The sequence below is a fragment of the Eublepharis macularius genome, chromosome 2, assembly GCF_028583425.1.
Source record: "Eublepharis macularius isolate TG4126 chromosome 2, MPM_Emac_v1.0, whole genome shotgun sequence".
In the NCBI taxonomy this organism is placed as follows: Eukaryota; Metazoa; Chordata; class Lepidosauria; order Squamata; family Eublepharidae; genus Eublepharis; species Eublepharis macularius.
Genome location: NC_072791.1, coordinates 63198807 through 63216992, shown reverse-complemented (window position 1 = coordinate 63216992; position 18186 = coordinate 63198807).

Below are 18186 nucleotides of genomic sequence, written 5' to 3'. Positions count from 1 at the left end.
CGCTGCTGGACATCCTCCACCGGATAGGAGATGACACTTTGGAGGGTAGCTATCTGTATCGCCATCTCTTCAGGAGACAGTCTTTCCCCGGCTCCCATTGCCGAAATTAAATGGATGGCATGAGCCAAACTTTCTTCCATATCCATCAGTTTAGCTTCTAACTGTTGCATTCGACTTGGCCCCGGTTGCTCGCTTATGGAACCTTCATTCGTTGCACTCACCAGGGAAAAGGGGCCCCAAGGAGGAGGGTCCCCTTGGACGACTCTCGATCTCGCGGCTAGAATTCCCTTGGCCATACCCGTCACGGCCGAGATGCTGGTATCCACCGCATAGGTGCGACCTTGTATCTGCTCCCAACTTTGTTCAGGGACCTCCGTTGGCTCTTTCCACGGAGCAAGTTCGGAGTAATCCCAACTCAGGGCGCCGCAGCGAGACGTGTCCCCCTCCGTCTGCTCGAACGTCCTGTTCCAATATCGCCATGGTTGGCTGCTGTCTAGCTCCGGGACGGTTCCTAGGCTTCGGCGCCCTTCCATCGAAACTCGTGGATGGAGTCCACCTGCCCGACGCTCTCTGGTTTCTCGGGGTCTGGCTCCCCACTCCGACGGGGTGGGTACCGAAATCAAGGGGAGAGCGGTCGCTTTCGGCCTTGCCCCGAGGTCGGCTTCGGTCTCGTCCCGAGTACTGAGTTCGATGAGAGGCGGGGTGGAAGTGGAGGCTCCGGTTCCGTTCCCGGCTGCTCCCAGCTCCTGGGAGTCTTGGGCTTGCACGGGTTGCACAGGTTGATTGTCGGGAGACGCATACGGATCAAACAAAGGATCCCTGTCCGGGACAACCTTGGATTCCGCTGGGCCCGACTCAGACATGATTGGTAACAAAATGTCAGACTGTGGCTAAATAAGGCACTCACTACAGGGTTCCCTTTAGAAGCAAACACAAGTCCATTGTTTGGAAAAGGAAACTTTACTGCAGAAAAGGTCCATTATAGTCCACTGTCCTGAATAGGAGAATCAGGATGGTACATGATCATTGTTACCAATGAAGAGCAAGCATAAGATACAGAGTAACAATACCCATCTGGATCAGCCTCCCCCCACAGTTCTCAAAACAACATCTCTCAGTCCTGGGAAGCTGCTCTCCTTCAAGGCCAATGCTTGGTGGAACGGTGTTAGACAAAACAGTCTCCTCCGGTGGGAATGCTGCCTGGGAACTGGTGCACCTGGGAAGAAAACACTCAAACACTAGAAGCATTAGAAAATGGAGTCAGTACAGTTTAGATATACACTGGACCTGACACCCATACACACAACATGGCCATTCTTTGCACATGTGTGAGAAACACAGCCTCACACATAGACACCCAGTGCCAATGGCTGGGCTCCCTACTCCCCTCCCCCCAACATCATAGCCAGACTCCCTTCCCTCAGTGTCGTGGCCAGGTTCCCTACCTCCTATCCGTACCTCCTCCATTGACAAAGCTGCCAGTGACCCGGGAAGTTGCTGCCAGGTCTGGCCCAGCTGCCTGCCTCTTGGCTGGGCCCAGCAAGGCTCTCTGTCTTGCTGAAGAGACTGGTATGGAGGCTGGCCCACTCTCCCATGAGATGGAAGAGAGATGAGCAGGCAGACTGTCAGGGACGGAGGGAGCTTCCACCATCATGGTAGCAAAGCTGGGGTTTGGCCTGCTTGGGGGGGGGGGGTAGCCCCCTCATGGTGCACTAGTGGATGTAGATGGGGGAATGGATGGAATCACCCCGCAATTCTCACTGGTCCTGCGCCACGTAGTATAAATTACCATTAATAATACCACTATTAGAAGGAATTCTTCACTTTCCAAATTGGCTGTGCTTCGATTATTGAATGCCATTTTGAACAAATGTAAATACCTGCTTGAAAAGTAAATATAAATCCCTAATGAATAGCCAGTAATAAAATATGAAGTCTCTTTCACTGAATGAACTTCCAGTTAGCAAAGTATATTATTTCAATGTCATTTTTCTTCTTTTTCTTCTTCTTTTTTCAATCACATTTTCAAAGTAAAACAGCTTCATATTCTAAGAAGGGCACTTCTGTTTAACAGTCAATATATGAATATGTGGGGGGGGGACCAGAAAAGTGTAAGCAAAGACTGCTTTCTTGGGGTGATTTTATAGTGAATGTGGCCATCTTGTGGAAGAAAACAGAATAGCATAGTAAACAAGCAAACAAAGGTCATTTAAAATGTATTTGGTCCAGCTTGGATTCCATTGGGGAGCACAATTTTTCCCACTTTTCCAGAGCATCATGGTATTTTTGTGCATCACCTAAGTTTTCCTCATATTTTCTGTGATCTTTTTCAAATCTACTTTTTTGCAATGTTTTGGGAAAGATCACAGCAAAGTCCCAATGACTGTATGGGCAAGAATGTGTGGATTTTCCTGTCCCTGTAACAGTTCCACTTTCCCTTCCCAGCTCCCCATGGTAGCTATTTCCTGCACACATGCATGTGCACACATACACAACACCAGGAAGATTTTTTGAGGGTTCTTTTTAAAAAATCAGTAGTTAACATAGCAATATACCAATATCGCTATGTCAATTACAGATTTAAAAGAAAACCTCAAAACACCACCCCTGGTGAAATAAGGAGGTGGTGACCACAGGGAAAAATAGAGGGAAATGGACCATATGTAAGCACTGGTACATCAATAGCTGCAGCAACACTGGGGCTTCTACAGGAAGGCATTGTGATAGGGAAAAGGTCTAAAATGCACGTGCGATTTTTTCACGAAAGAATAAGAATAATGCGTGAAGAAACAGCATGAATCCCTCCCTGTTACACACCTTTTAAAAATTATCTTGCACTTTTATAAACATTATTTTGCAGGCTGAGCTCTTTCCTCATACTATAGCTTGGACCCAGCATATCAGAATGACCACCTATTCCCTTACGAACCTACCTGATAGCTATGGTTGTCTTCCAAGGCCCTGCTCTGCTTGCTCCTGCCTCGTGAGGTTAGGTGAGGTGGCAACCTAAGAGAGGGCTTTTCAGTTGTGGCACTGAAACTATGAAACTCTCTCCCTAGAGACACTTGCCGTCATCCTGCAGAGGATGAAGACTTTTTTGTTTCATCCTTGCACAGGCCATGGGAGCGCTCTCATGCTTTACACCAGGCTGTTTTGGGCCCCCAAAGGCCAATTCTTTAAGAACTGACCCAGCGTGAAGTGCAGGAGCATTCCCACAGCCTGCGTGATGATGTCACTCCTGGAAGTGACATCATCCTGCCACTCCAGAAGCAATAAGGAAAGGTGAGTGCTGAGTTCCTCACTCCTCCCACCAGGAGGGTCAGGGGACATGATAACCCTAGCAAACAAACAGGTAGAACAACTAACAAGAAACTTGTTAGTCTCTCTGAGTTCAATTAAACAACAATTAATCAGGTGTTCCTGTTTTCTGGCCCTGTTTTAAATTGCTGTTTTTAGGTATGTGTATTATATGAGTATTTTAACTTGGCTTTGTTTGAATCATATGTTTTTGTTTGGCTTTTAATGGTTTCTAAGAGATGCTTTTATTATGTATGTTTTCAGTCTATTAGCCACCTTGATGACCCTTATGAGGTCAGAAAGGTAGAGTGTAAATTTTGTAAATTAAACAAATAAACGTTTAGCATTTTTTAGCATTAAAGCAGGGAACACCATCCTGGAAAACACATCAGCAAAATGGTCAAAATCAGTGAGGCCACCCTCTCCTCTCATGACAATTATCACTTCAATCTCCCTCTAAAGGTTTGATTTTTTCCAAGTAATCCTCCTCTTGTTATTGTCCCTAGAAGAGGTTACTAGCTCTGGACATGGAGGATCTATTTAGTCACTGTGACTAATAATTCATGTTTTTACCCATGAAACCACTTTTCTCACCCTTTTATCTGCTGGTGGAGCTCCATGGCCAGACATTTTATTTTATTTTAACTTTATTTCCACCTTTCTTCACAATGAGAACCCAAGGCGGCTTACATATTTCTCCTCTCCTCTGCATTTAATCCACACAACAACCCTGTGAGGTAGGCTAGGCTGAGCATGTGTGACTGACCCAAGGTCCCCCGATGTGCTTAAATGGCAGAGTGGAAATTCCCAGGCCCTACTTGGACACTCTAATCACTACACCACACTGACTCTCAAACCTTCGCTACAAGAAAAAAAATGGATAAAAAGGAAATTTGTGGAGGGGAATGTGTGTGTGTGGGGGGGGAGGGTTCATCTCCTCACCCCAATCATCAATGCTACATGTTAAAATGCCCCACAGTTGGTCAGATTGCCATCATGTCTAATTTTCTCATATATTTCCTCACTGACCTACAGAATGAAATATGGAGAACAAAGGGAGACGTAACCAACTATGTAGCAAACAAGTGATACATTCAAGCCACAATCCTATGAATAGTTAATTGGGACCAACCTTCACTGAGCTGAGCCGGACAGAATAAAAGCAGAGGATTGAGCAATGCAGATCTACTGTATCAGCATACATTAGCACCACCTTGTGGCCAACTATACCAAAGGCAGCATAGAAAGGTCAATCTGTATACCACCTATGGCTTCCTTCCAGACCACTGCAGTGCCTTAGAATTCTTTGTTAGAGGTCCAGAGAGAATTCTCACTATTACTTAAATAGCATACTATGTCTCAGGTAAAGTGTTTAATTTTTAAAAAACACTGCATGGAACTTAGTGCCATGGGACGTGGCAATAGCCTTTAACTTAGAAAAGAATTTGGTGAATTCATGAAGGATAGGTCCATCAATGACTAGCAGCTGTGATGGCTAAATAGGGTGTTCATGTTTGGAAACATTATACAGTGTTACCCAAATGGGGGGGTCTCCTTGTGAGTTGGGGGAATTAGCATTCAAGAAGAGGCAGCGAGCAGCGGGTAATTTAGCAAGATCTTCACCTGTGTATATGAGGATTGTCCCTACTAGAGAATTCTTTTAATAAAGAATCTGATGTTCGATCAAAAGCAGTTTTTATTTAAAATAATAATCAATTGTACACAAAATACACAGCACACATACAGAACTAACTAGAAAACAGTGAGGAAAACTGGAGCGAGTTCAGGGATTGGGAGATTGTTACCAGTCCTGAAGAGGGCATCCATGAGAAAGTGCATTGAGCCACCAGGGCATCAATGCAGGAAGAGCTCAGACTGAAGTCTGAGGGTGGATGAACCATAGAAATGTTTTAGAAATGGGTAAAATGGGCTGCCGAATTGTAATTTTTTATGGTTTTAAATGGTAATTTTAATGTAGATTCAAACTATGTTATTATCTGCTCTGAGCCTGCTTGCGAGGAGAGTGGACTATAAGTTAAATAAATACATAAATACATAAATATATAAATACATAAATAAATGCTGGATCCAAGGGCATGCACACAACTATGGCAGAGGAGCAGTCCAATTATACTGTGGAGCATACCCTGGGTCAGGATTACATCTTCTGCCCCCCTCCCAAATAACTTAATGGTCATCTCCAGGGTGAGACAACGAACTGGAGAGCTGTCTCCAAGGAAGGACAAAGGATTGGGAGGCTGTTTCTGGGGAGAGACAATAAACTAGAAAGCTGTCTCCAGAGTGAAACAATGAAACTGGGAAGGTTTGATAAAGCCTTCTTAGGCAAAACTAAAGTTATCAATAATGACTGACGATCTGTGATGGCGGGATGAGTGGGGCTATTGAGCCCTGAATAGCCTGAAATGGGAAAGCAGATAAGGAAAAATCGGTACGGTGCGTTGAGATTAATTCAGGAACTCTGAGAAGACCTTATTGTCTTAGGATCTTTTGCACCTCTCCTGGGTGTAGGAGGCTGAAAGTTGGTCTTTCCTGATGCCTCACATGCTAGTAATTTTCTAACACCTGGCCGGGATCTGGCATCCATTTCCTGCCTGGTTCAGCAGCATTTCTGTGCTTAAAACACATACAAAGAGGGGCTTATGATATTGCCATATTCCTAAGCCTTCTTGATATCATGAGGGCAGATCTGACTGCTAACGACAGGGAAGAATCAGGGCTCAGTGGTAAAGCATTGGCTTTGCATGCAGATGTTCCCAGGTTCAATCCCTGGCATCTTCATATAATCAAAAGTTATAAACCCATCTCCTTTCCTCTGGATATTCCAACTGATGGAGTTTGCACTTTCTTTTTCTTAGTAGAGTCTTTATATCACACCTGCTGCCATCATATCTGTTGATATATCTTCAATGACTGATGCAGTCACAGATGACTCTATCCCACACAAAAGATGTTATCAAGAAAAACTGTAATTATTCCATTCATTTTTAACCTGTGCTGAATTAAACAGTGCATGCAGGAACAAGGTAGACATTATGAAAACAATTCCCAGCATGACCTCTATTGGTGAATTATGTTTTTATCTGAAACTCTGCCTACCCTCCTCCCCTGGTCACAGGTGCCATTTCATCTAGATAGTTATATTCTTTAAACGGTGGTAGATTAAATATTTTGAAAGACAGTTCATGTGAGAATGCTTGATTACTACTAAATATAAACAATCATAGAATCTAAATTGTTTTTTGAGTATATTCTTATTCATAATAACATACAATCTGGAAGCATCCCTTTTTTTTTTTACTCCGCTTGCTTCCAAACAAGTGTGTCAAGGTTTCTTCCTGTTTTGATTTAATAGTATGAATTTCAAATGTTTTTTTTTTATTTCATATGCCAAATTTGTCATTTGTGAAATATGTACAAAATATCAGATAGGCACAGTAGAGCCTTGCCCCCAGCCCTGTCAATAATTCCCTAAGACTTCTGTACTAAAAGAGAGCTATTTCCACAACCAGGAAAGTATCTTTAAAAAAAAAAAAGCTACAGAACATTAATGTAGCTTACTTCTTAAGCAGTAGCCATTTAATGAAATAAACTTAAAAATATGACTGAATGAATTTTATAGAATTCTATGAAGGCCACAAAAACTAGGGCCTTATTTATTTATTCTCAGTATTTGCTTATTTATTCTCAGTATTTGTTCCATCTGTAAACTGTCAAAATGCACTAGACACCTACCGACTGGGAACTGGAAGGAGACTGCAATTTATTCCACATAGGTCATTGTGCACGTAACAGATGGTTAACTTCTGTCTCTATTAATCTGGGCTAGAGTTCAATTGGCAATTTGGAGGTGAATGACTCTATCCTATTAGTAGTCTCTTGAGCCATCTTGTCTCCAACTGGCAAGCTAAAGATTATCAGATAAGCATGGCGGCTGTTACAATCCCCTCAGATAACTAATTTATGTCAGATTTAAGAGTACAGTTTGATCTTAACAAGAGTTCCATTGTATAAATGTGAAGACATTTTATTTACAGGATCAGACACACCTCAAAAAAAGAAAAGGAAGTCATACTGGAAAACTAAGAGAACTAGTTGGCCTAATATTGCTTATGCAGATAACTAACAAATGTGAATTGGCAAAAGTTAAAATACCAGGGGAAGTGGAAAATGCAACAAACTATGGTTTCATTAAAAAGCCATCTGGACAAAGAGAAAGACTGATAAGAAACATAGTTTGTTATGAATATTCTACAAGATTTTTTAATGTAATAATGCTTGCATCGTCCTGCACCCAAACAAGAGATCAAAATAGTTTCACTATTTCATATTGTTACAGAAGAGCATTTTACTTCTTGGTAAAAAAATTATTTCCTTCTTAAAGCTTTCCTTAATAATGAGTCAGGTTTACCTGATTACAAATTGTATTGAAGATTCACAGGTTTCTAAGGCTCTAAAATCATTACCAAAGTCTTTTGTTTCCATGTTTTTCCCCACAATAAACGCTATTGTATTGCTTTTAAAGTGACTCTTGAGCACAGTTCAGGCAGCTATCAGATCATGCAGTCCTTCAGTTCGTAAATGCTGCCATTTACTATATTATATGAAAAGACTGCCAATGTAACTTAAAAAATTACCAGTCCCTCCCCCACCACAAAAACATTATCAGCACTAAAAAGGACAGTGCCAGCCTAAGTGGAGTTACACCCTTGTAAATCAGTGGGCTTAGAATGACGTGATTCTGCTTAGGATGGCTCTGTTAAACAGCACATCAGGCCACCTATTCATTCACATGGAAAGAGTTAATTTGCCTAATCTAGTGAATAATTGCAAGGTTATGTGATATACTAAAAGAGTTCAGATCAGACTGAGTGCATGAGGGCAGGGGTGGCGTGTCAATGGAGGCAAGTCCGGCAACTGCCTCCGGCGCAGAGGTGTTGGAGGGGGCACTGGGACGTGTGCTGCGGAGCAACTGAGTGGGAGGGCTGGGAGGACATACCAAGCATTCCCCCCATCTCCTCCTGTCACCTCACAAACTGGAAAGGAGCGGAGGAAAGGTGATAAGTTTCTTTGGGGGGACTGGGGGAGGATGAGATGGAATAATGACAGAAGAAAGCAAAGGGGAAGGGAAAGGAGAAAGCGGGAAGGACCTAGAGAATCAGCGGGGACATTTGTGGGAATTTAGCAAGTGTTTTCATTTCAGTCACAAAAGAGTTAAACTGTTTGTGTTACCTACGTAATTAGTAAACATACTTTGAATGTAACCATTAGAGTTTCGAATAAGATTCCCGCCATAGAAAGGGGAGTCACTAAGCATAATGAAATAAGATTAGGATTTTCTATTGGGCAGTTTGTTTATTGGGGGCAATTAATTGATGCTATATACTGAAGTTTTATTGCTCTTTGTTCACTTCTTCCACCACTTCCACTTCTTCACTTCTTCTTGTCTCTACTCTAAGTCACTTATCTAGCAAGATGTAGCTTAGCAATTTATTATTTTCTCCAAATGTAACCCTCATTTTTTATCCTTTAGTAAAGTATTCTTACAGAGCTACACTGGAGTCTGTGTTTGTGAATCTATTCTCATTACTTCCAATGCACAATCTTTGCACAATCTCTGCTATATTTTCCTACAAGGTTATGGCCTCCAGATATAATAATGAGAATAACTTCATGTGTTAGCTAAAGAAAGAAATATTCTATTGGCTTTTGTAAGTTTGAAGGTCTCCTCTCTTTTGCGCTCACTCCCTCTTGCTGTGGAGCCTTTGGAGCCAACTTGAGGAATCACCCTGACAACTTCAGCCCCAAGGAAAGAAAGAAAAGTGCATCTGAAAAGAAGGGACATCTAAGTCATCCACATCAAAGGAAAGATGAGTACCGGAGCTGCCGCAGCCACCGCATCCACCACTTTGAAAACTGGTGAGATGAATTCCTTTAAAATACCTAATTTGAATCAAACCAACTTTACAATTTGGAACAATAGTCTAAAGCTAGCCCTCAAGGCAAACAAAATGCTTGATCTTTTAACTAAAGATCCGCCTCCCAGCGATGATCCTCAATTTGAGGAATACTCAATGAAAAATGCAAAAGTGATGTTTATGATTGTTACCTCCCTAAATGAGACTTACTGTCAGAGTGTCAGTTTGCTAGTCAGTTCTCAAGCCATAGCTACGCCATGTTCTCATGTTATAATCTGTAGCTGTTTAGTTCTCTCCCTCCAGGCCCAGGTGCTGCTCAGGCCGCATATATCCATGGGAGCGAAGAATTCTTATCAATCCGTTCCGGCCGACCTTGACATCCTCACCTTCCCAGGCCTTCTAGACAGGACTAAGGGGGGAGGCTGGGAATGGGTGTTTGAAGTGTTGTTACTTTCATTTTGTGTGTCATTCTCAACAAAGCTTTCGTTCAGCCAAGGCTTTCCTAGTCCTTGGAATATGGCTACTTGTATCCTGAGCATTGTCTTTCAATAAACCTTTTGGAATCAAGAAATTTTGTGCTTCCTGCAGAAGGGGGGAGACGAACTCTAGATAACTGGGATTCCATAGTCTGACATTTTGTTGAGAATCCCTTTTAACTCCCCGACCCCTCAACTGGGAGAGATGGATACCGGATCACGTTCAACAGACCCGTCTGAACCAGGCAAGGAAGGTGAGGGGCAGTTTTCACAGCCTGATGGTGGTACTGATCAGGCGCGAGCGAGCAGGGAAGGTGCCAGGCCCCGGACCAGCGTGGGACGAGGATTTATCCCTCTGACGTCCATGCCTACACCCCGGCAGTGGGGCCCGCAGCCCCAGGATACCAGGGAAAGACATGCCGGCACTATGTTTTCCCACTCTATGATGGACTTAGCTCCAGTGTTGGAGGACCTGGGAGCAACAGGAGGCCCGGTTTGGGAAACCGGCAGGAGGTCCACTCTCTCTGCCAGAAAAGCCCGGGTCAGCACTCAGCAGTGGTATCATTGGGATGAGGCGGCACAGTGCCTGGTGGAAGTGAATCCGCCAGAAGAGACAGGCAGTCTCCCAGATTGGACTACACCGTGCACGGAGCCCATGAGCTGGGACTATGTGGATGTTGGTTCGGTCAGAACTTGGGAGAGTGAGGTGGAGGTTCCTGAAAGACAGGGACGTTTGGCTGCCCTGCAGGGGCAGGCCCAAGTGCTACAGTACGGAGTTCTAGCTGTGACTGGAATTGCCAAGGATTGGGTGGCTAGCGCGACTGAGATGTTGGACCAAGTCCCTTCAGGGGCAGCTGCTGTGTCTGGTCTCCAAGCCCAAGTTCAAGGAGCCCAAGCCACGGAGGAGGCAGTGGAGAGAGCCAACCGCCAACAGGGAGCTTGGGAGGAGAGCTTACTCCAGCCGCCCGGAGAGGACGAGACAGAGCCCAACCTCAACGTAGAAGAGGAGAACCGCTGCCAAGCCCTGGAAGCTCAAATGGAGGCGATGCGAGCAGATTTAGCACAAGCCGCCTATTTGATTGCGTTGCTGGTCCAGGGAGAGGAAGGTGTGGGGCACGCCGGGGCCCAGGCCCCAGTGGGACTACATCAGTTGCTTGAGTTGGCGGCGGCCAGGGGCAGCACAAGACTGGCCGTCCCACCCACGCAAGGCCCACCACTCCTGTTGCCACCACCACCAGGAACAGCTGACCCCGCCAGGTCGGGAGAAGTCGCACCTGCTGGAAATGGTGCGCGAGGGGGGGTAGCGCTCCAAGGACCAGCGACAGGAGTCCCTCCAGTGGGGGGGCCCCCAGCACCTATTGTCGGAGGAGCAGCCCCTGCGGGTCCAGGGCCTGCTATCCCTCCGGCAGCTGTGCCTCAACCTAAGGGGCCGGTGCCACCGCCGCAGCCGAGGCCGCAACCGGGACCAGGGGGAGTTTGGCCACCAGGGTGACTCCCAGTTCTACCTCCACCTCAGCCGTGTCCGGTTGCTCCGGGAGCACTACCAAGACCTAGGCTACTGAGACCTGCACTGATTCAGCCACATCCCCAAGGCATACCTCCTGCACCGCGACGGCCACCTATCCAATCTGTTGATGTGGGAGGAGCCGGTGAGGGCAAACTACCGATGGGATGGATTAAGCTGGAAGCTACCTTTGATGGTGACCCCCATAAGTTAGGGTTCTTTGTCGTACAAGCCCTGCAGTTCTTCAATCAATGGGGTTACCTGTTCCCTAATGAGGAGAGCCGAGAGATGCATCTTGCGGCCCGCCTGGAAGGCATAGCAGCTGAGTGGTATGTAACCCTCTACTATACGGGGGCCCCAGAGCTGAAAAGTCTGCAAGCCTTTATTGCCACGCTCAGAGCCCAATATGAAGACCCTCTAGAAGGGGAACGGGCCCACATGGAACTGCAAACCTTGCGGCAAGGATCCCAGTCAGTGAGAGATTATGCAGCCAAGTTCCATCAGCTGGCAGCCAAGTGCCCACATCAAGAGGAAGGAACCAAAATTGTACTATTTCGGAATGGGATGAACCCCAAGTTACTGGACAGGGCGCTAATGCAAGATGATCCACCAACGCTTCTGGGGTGGATACAACTGGCTTGCGAAGTGGAGAATCGCACTCAAGTTGTCCGAATGGTTGAGCAACAACAGGCCATGGGGACCCGACGAACCCCGCCAAGTCAGCGGGGAGGACGGGGTGCTCCCACTGCGAGAGGAGCCCATGAGACGAGGTGGAGACAAGGACTATGCCTCCAATGTGGAAACAGTGGGCATTTTGCAGCCCAATGCCCTCTCCGGGTGTAGGCACCGGCGCCTCCGGTGCATCCCACTCCAGCCCCACAGTCCAGCAGGGGCCGGGGTATAACTAAAAAAGGGCCCTCCAAGACAAGCTTGGAAGCAGAGGAAGTGTGCATGGAGTTCGAAGCCCTGGTCTCTGAGGCCGATGAGCTCAGCCCGCCATCGGGAAATGAGATGGATCTGTCGTGAGGAGGCCCCAACGGCAGATCGAGGAGAAGACCACCCCGGAGGAGGTGAAACAAAGAGGGGCCATATTATTCATTCCCGTTATGCTAGTAAACCCTAAGAGGGGGACCCACATTCAAGTCCAAGCATTAATTGACTCAGGATGCTCCTGAGATATTATAGCACCAGCGCTAGTAAACGGACTGGGACTAGAAACGCATGAACTAAAAATCCCGATTATCTTTGAACAAATGGACGGCTCTAATATGAACCCAGCAGTCCTAGAAACAGAGCAAGTGCCCACAGGCATGGGCAAGCATTGGGAAATGCATCCGTTTATTGTAAGCCAAGCTGCCAAATACCCGCTCATCTTAGGCAGTAGATGGTTATGGGATCATAACCCCTACATCAACTGGGCCAAAGGGATGATAGTGTTTGATCAGGAATATTGCCAAAAACATAGTTGGAAGGCAGAATGGGGTGCAGTAGCCCCCACGAATTCAGAAGTCACCCTGTTAACCGCTGAGGAGCTAAGTCTAATCCCTCCAGAATATCAAGACATGGCTCAAGCCTTTAGTGAGGAGGAGGCGGATAGCCTGCCGACGCACCGGAACATGGACTGTGCTATTGAATTAATCCCAGAAGAAAAGCTCCCCAAAGGAAAATTATATTCCATGAGTCCAGCGGAGAGGCACGAACTCAGGAAATTCATAGACAAGAATCTGGAGAGAGGATTCATTCGCCCGGCTAGCTCCCCACATGCCGCCCCTGTGTTGTTCGTGAAGAAGAAGGATGGGGGACTCAGACTTTGTACAGACTTTCGAGGCATCAATGCTGTGTCTATGATCAACGCCTATCCAATTCCGTTAATCCGAAACCTGCTAAGTGTAGTGGCGCAGGGTAAGATGTTGGATCTCAAAGATGCATATTTTCATGTTAGAATAAGGGAGGGGGATGAATGGAAAACCGCATTCAATACCCCCCTCGGCCAATTTGAATACTTGGTCATGCCATTTGGCTTATCTGGGGCCCCTTCGGTTTACATGTCAATGATAAATGAGGTCCTACATGAATTTTTGTACAAAGGGGTTGTTGTTTACCTTGATGACGTGCTTATTTATTCAGAAAATAAAGAGGCACATGTAAAATTAGTCCAGAAAGTCCTGGCCACCCTGATGCACCACAAACTTCCAATCAAGCTATCCAAATGTGAGTTTCACAATGAGGAGTTGGACTATTTAGGCTACTGTATTTCAGGGCAAGGACTAAAAATGGACCCGGCCAAGATCAAAGCAGTGCAAGAGTGGCAGGCGCCCACCACACGCAAACACTTACAGTCGTTCCTGGGCTTTGCTAATTTTTACAGACAGTTCATTGAAGGCTTTGCCCAGATAGCCCTCCCCCTAACAGAATTGCTTAAGACAAAAGGGAAAGGAGAGCAAGCCGCCAAACCTACAGCCCAACTCCGGTGGAGCTCAAGCTGTCAGCTAGCGTTCGAAACGCTGAAGGATAGGTTTACTACCGAACTGGTCCTACAACACCCCGATGAGAACAAAGCCTTCATAGTACAAGTGGATGCCAGTGACTCAGCCATTGGTGGGGGGGGGGTCCTCATGCAGAAAGGGGAAGATGGGCAGGTGCGGCCATGTGCATATTTGTCCAGAAAATTTACAGAAGCGGAACGGAACTGGAGTGTGTGGGAAAAGGAAGTGTTTGCTGTAAAAATTGCTCTTGACTCCTGGCACCACTGGTTGGAGGGAGCGCATCATCCATTTCAGGTTTGGACTGATCACAAAAACTTAGAAGCACTCAGAATGCCCCGGCACCTTAATGCTAAATAACTCCGTTGGGCGGAATTCTTTTCTAAATTTGATTTCACTCTGAATTTTTTACCGGGCAAATCTAATTTCCTGGCGGATGCCCTTTCACGCATGCCCCAACATCAGAGCAGGAGGGAGGAGACTATTGACACAGTGTTTTCCCCCACTCAGTTGTGGTGAGTGGTTACTACTCGTAGCCAGGCAACCAAGCAGCCAGATAGCAAAAAGGGGTGGAGAGCTAAAGTGAAAAGTGAAGTGGAGAAAGAGGGGGAGCAAGCTCCCACAGGAAAAATGACACAAACGGCGGCTGGAGAATGGTTTAAGGGAAACTGACTGTACATCCCTGCTACTTTGAGACGGGTGGTGCTTCAACAATGTCATGATGCCCGGACTGCCGGCCATTTCGGATACCTGAAAACTTTACATTTGATACAAAGACAGTTTTGGTGGCCCAGTATCCGAAGGGAAGTGTCTCAATATGTAGCTTCCTGCCCCACATGTGTTATGGCGAAACCCAGGAGGGGGAAGCCCCCAGGACTACTACAACCCTTAGAAACTCCCAACAGGCCCTGGGAAGTGGTTTCCATGGATTTTATTACTGATCTTCCCCCATCTAAGGCTTGCACCTGTATTCTAGTAGTGGTGGATCTGTTCTCCAAACAAGACCACTTTATCCCATGCTCCAGTATTCCTTCAGCGAAAAAGTTGGCCAGTATGTTCATGAAACATATTGTAAGATTGCATTCTTTTCCTTCCAAAGTAATATCGGATCGGGGAGTTCAGTTTGTTGCCAACTTCTGGCGGGAGCTTTTACAAGTGGCGGGCATTGAACAAGGAATAAGCTCCACCCACCATCCCCAGAGCGATGGACAGTCCGAAAGAACTAATCAAGTGTTAGAGCAATTCCTCCGATGCTATATTAATTTCCAACAAGATAATTGGACCCAGCTCTTGCATCTTGCCAAGTACGCTTACAACAACGCGGTACACAGCTCCACAGGAGAGACTCTCTTTAAAATTGTCCATGGCTTCGAGGGGGTAGCGTTCCCCTTTGAAGTGCAACCACCCAGCACTCGCTCGGAGGACTTGGGCTAATGGTGGACCACCCTGGCAAAGCAGTGGGCGGAAATCCAAAAAACTTTGAATAATGCCAAAGCTGACTACAAGAAGTATGCAGATCACCATCGTGTGGCACAATGGAAATTACATCCCGGAGATAAAGTGTATGTCTCCACCAAAAACTTCAGAATGGAACAACCTAGTAAAAAGTTGGGCCTGAAATACCTGGGACCCTTCCCAATAAAGAAAGTAATCAATGATGTGACTGTAGAACTAGAATTACCAAAGAATCTACGCCAGGTCCACCCAACTTTCCACATCAGCCTGCTCAAGAAGGCACCCCCCCGATGAGTGGCATCCCAGCAGATTGGTGCCACACCCAACCATGATAGAAGATCAAGTTCACTATGAAATTGAAGAAGTCTTGGATTCCAAACGCAGACACAATAAGCTTTTTTACCTGGTTAGGTGGAAGGACTTTGAGGAGGGGTTTCGTGAGCGGGTAGAAGCTTCTCATGTAAATGCTCCTAGACTGATTGCTAAATTCCATAGAAAGTACCCAGAGAAAGCAGGGGCAGAAAGGTGAGGGGAGAGGTCTTAAGCGGGGCAGAATGTCAGAGTGTCAGTTTGCTTGTCAGTTCTCAAGCCATAGCTACGCCATGTTCTCATGTTATAATCTGTAGTTGTTTAGTTCTCTCCCTCCAGGCCCAGGTGCTGTCCAGGCCGCATATATCCATGGGAGCGAAGAATTCTTATCAATCCATTCCGGCCGACTTTGACGTCCTCACCTTCCCAGGCCTTCTAGACAGGACTAAGGGGGGAGGCTGGGAATGGGTGTTTGAAGTGTTGTTACTTTCATTTTGTGTGTCATTCTCAACAAAGCTTTCGTTCAGCCAAGGCTTTCCCAGTCCTTGGAATATGGCTACTTGTATCCTGAGCATTGTCTTTCAATAAACCTTTTGGAATCAAGAAACTTTGTGCTTCTTGCAGAAGGAGGGAGACGAACTCTAGATAACTGGGATTCCATAGTCTGACACTTACAGTCCATTGGTTGATCAGTGTGAAACTGCAAAGGAGCTGCATGAAGCAATCCGAGAGAAAAATCTTGGCAAAACTGATGATCACATTAGAGACCTGAGATTAACTTTGTACATGATCAGATATAAACATGGAGAAGACCTGGAGTCACATATTAATAGAATACTCCACATTGTTAGTCAACTCCAATCTGCAGGCAGTACTGTGCCTAAATCTGAAATTTTTGCAGCTATAATGGGAAGTCTCCCTGAGTCATATGAGAGCCATATTACAGTCTTGAAAAATATTCCAAATTTGACCATTCCATCTCTTACTAAGAGTCTGATGGGGGGCGTGGCGAGCGAGCCAGCAAGTATGGATGCGTGTTAGCTGAGCTCCATCTCTCCCTTGCCGATACCCCTAGAAAAATCAACATAATAACTACCCTTGCCATCCTACTATGGGCAAACAAGATAATGACAAAAAGAAACATCAAAACAAAATGGTGAAAAAGCTGTTAGACTTTTATCCTGCTTCAAACCAAGCAGCGTTGCCGGAGAAGGAGCAAGGTGAGCAAATAGAAATGGTGGGCGAACGGAGGAATGACGCAGCTCCTGTTTCCAAACTACCCGAGTCCAAGCTACCTCCTCATCTAGCCACCCTAGAACGCAGCATACTCACCCAGATATCTTTGCTGCTTAAGCCAATAAACTCAAAATTAATGGAAATAAAAACTGAGCTATACAAAACAAATCAAAAAGCTGAGAAAGCGATGGAATCAACTGTAGAAACACAAAGAGAAGTGCATGCTTTAAAAGATGGCCAAAATAATTTGCAAGAAAGGATCATGCAACTAGAAGCCGCATCCTGTCAGCGGAACCTCCGATTTAGAGGACTGGATGAGGAAGCCACGCAGAACATAGATCTTATTGCATTCATGGCAAATTGGCTGGCATCGTCCCTACAACTAGAGGAGGGAATAGCGCCAATGATCAACAAAGCATACAGGGTGGGTCCCAAAAGACAACAGGACACCCCACGAGACATTTTAGTTGAATTTCAAGACAACAGAACCCGAAAGAAAATTTTAACCGAGGCCAGGAAAGTGGGTTCACTTTTTTACGGAACCAATCCAATTCTGGTCTTCACAGACCTGCCCGGAGAGGTTCTGAATAAAAGAAAACAAATGAGATCAATCACAGAAGCCTTAAATCAAGCCGCGATTCCATACAGATAGATGAATTTGACCACTCTATCAATTAGCTTTCAAGGAAAACGCCTAACCGCTTCAGATGAACTCACTGGTAAATGCTTCTACAAAAAATCAGCGCAGAAACACCAATGGACCTGGATAAGATCTCACAAAAAAGAAAAATGGATCAAGCGCTTTCCCCCCTAAAAGGAAGCAAGATCCCTGTTCGTCCAACATGAATTTGCAAGAGAGACTCCTATGTAACATGTAATAAGGGGGTAGTTAAAATTATACTATAATAACTACGCTTGAATGGGGGGTTATGGCGAGGGAGAGGTTGGATACTCAAGAGTAGCCTCTGATTTCGGATTTTTTTTTTTTTTACAGCTTGCTAACATAAGTTAGAGACTGACGGCTGAAGAGGGCAAAGCAACCTCTTAGCTACAGGAAGCTGTAATAATTTATTTTGCATAAAACTTTTCTAAGGAGAATTTAAGGAAGTGGGAGGGGATTTTGTAAATAGAAGGGGTTAAGGGTGGGGGGATAAGCTAGCTAATATAGTCAACTCGCTCTCAGTCTTTGGTAACTATAAACAAGGTTTTTTTTCTTTTTTGGGGGTGGGAATTGGGGTGGGGGAAGGAGCTTAAAGCTGAAATTAGAAGCTTAAACTCCAGCACAAAGTAATACTTACAACTTCTTGAATCAATAGATAATCAAGTGAGAGAATTTAAGGGGAAGGGGAATAAGTTAAAGGGGAGAGTTGATTGCTTAAATATAGATTTAGGTACTTGGAATTCATTAATACTTATAAATCGTCTATTTTCATACACAACTCATTACTCATTAAAATTGTTATACTAAAAACTAGATATATAGTAGTGTT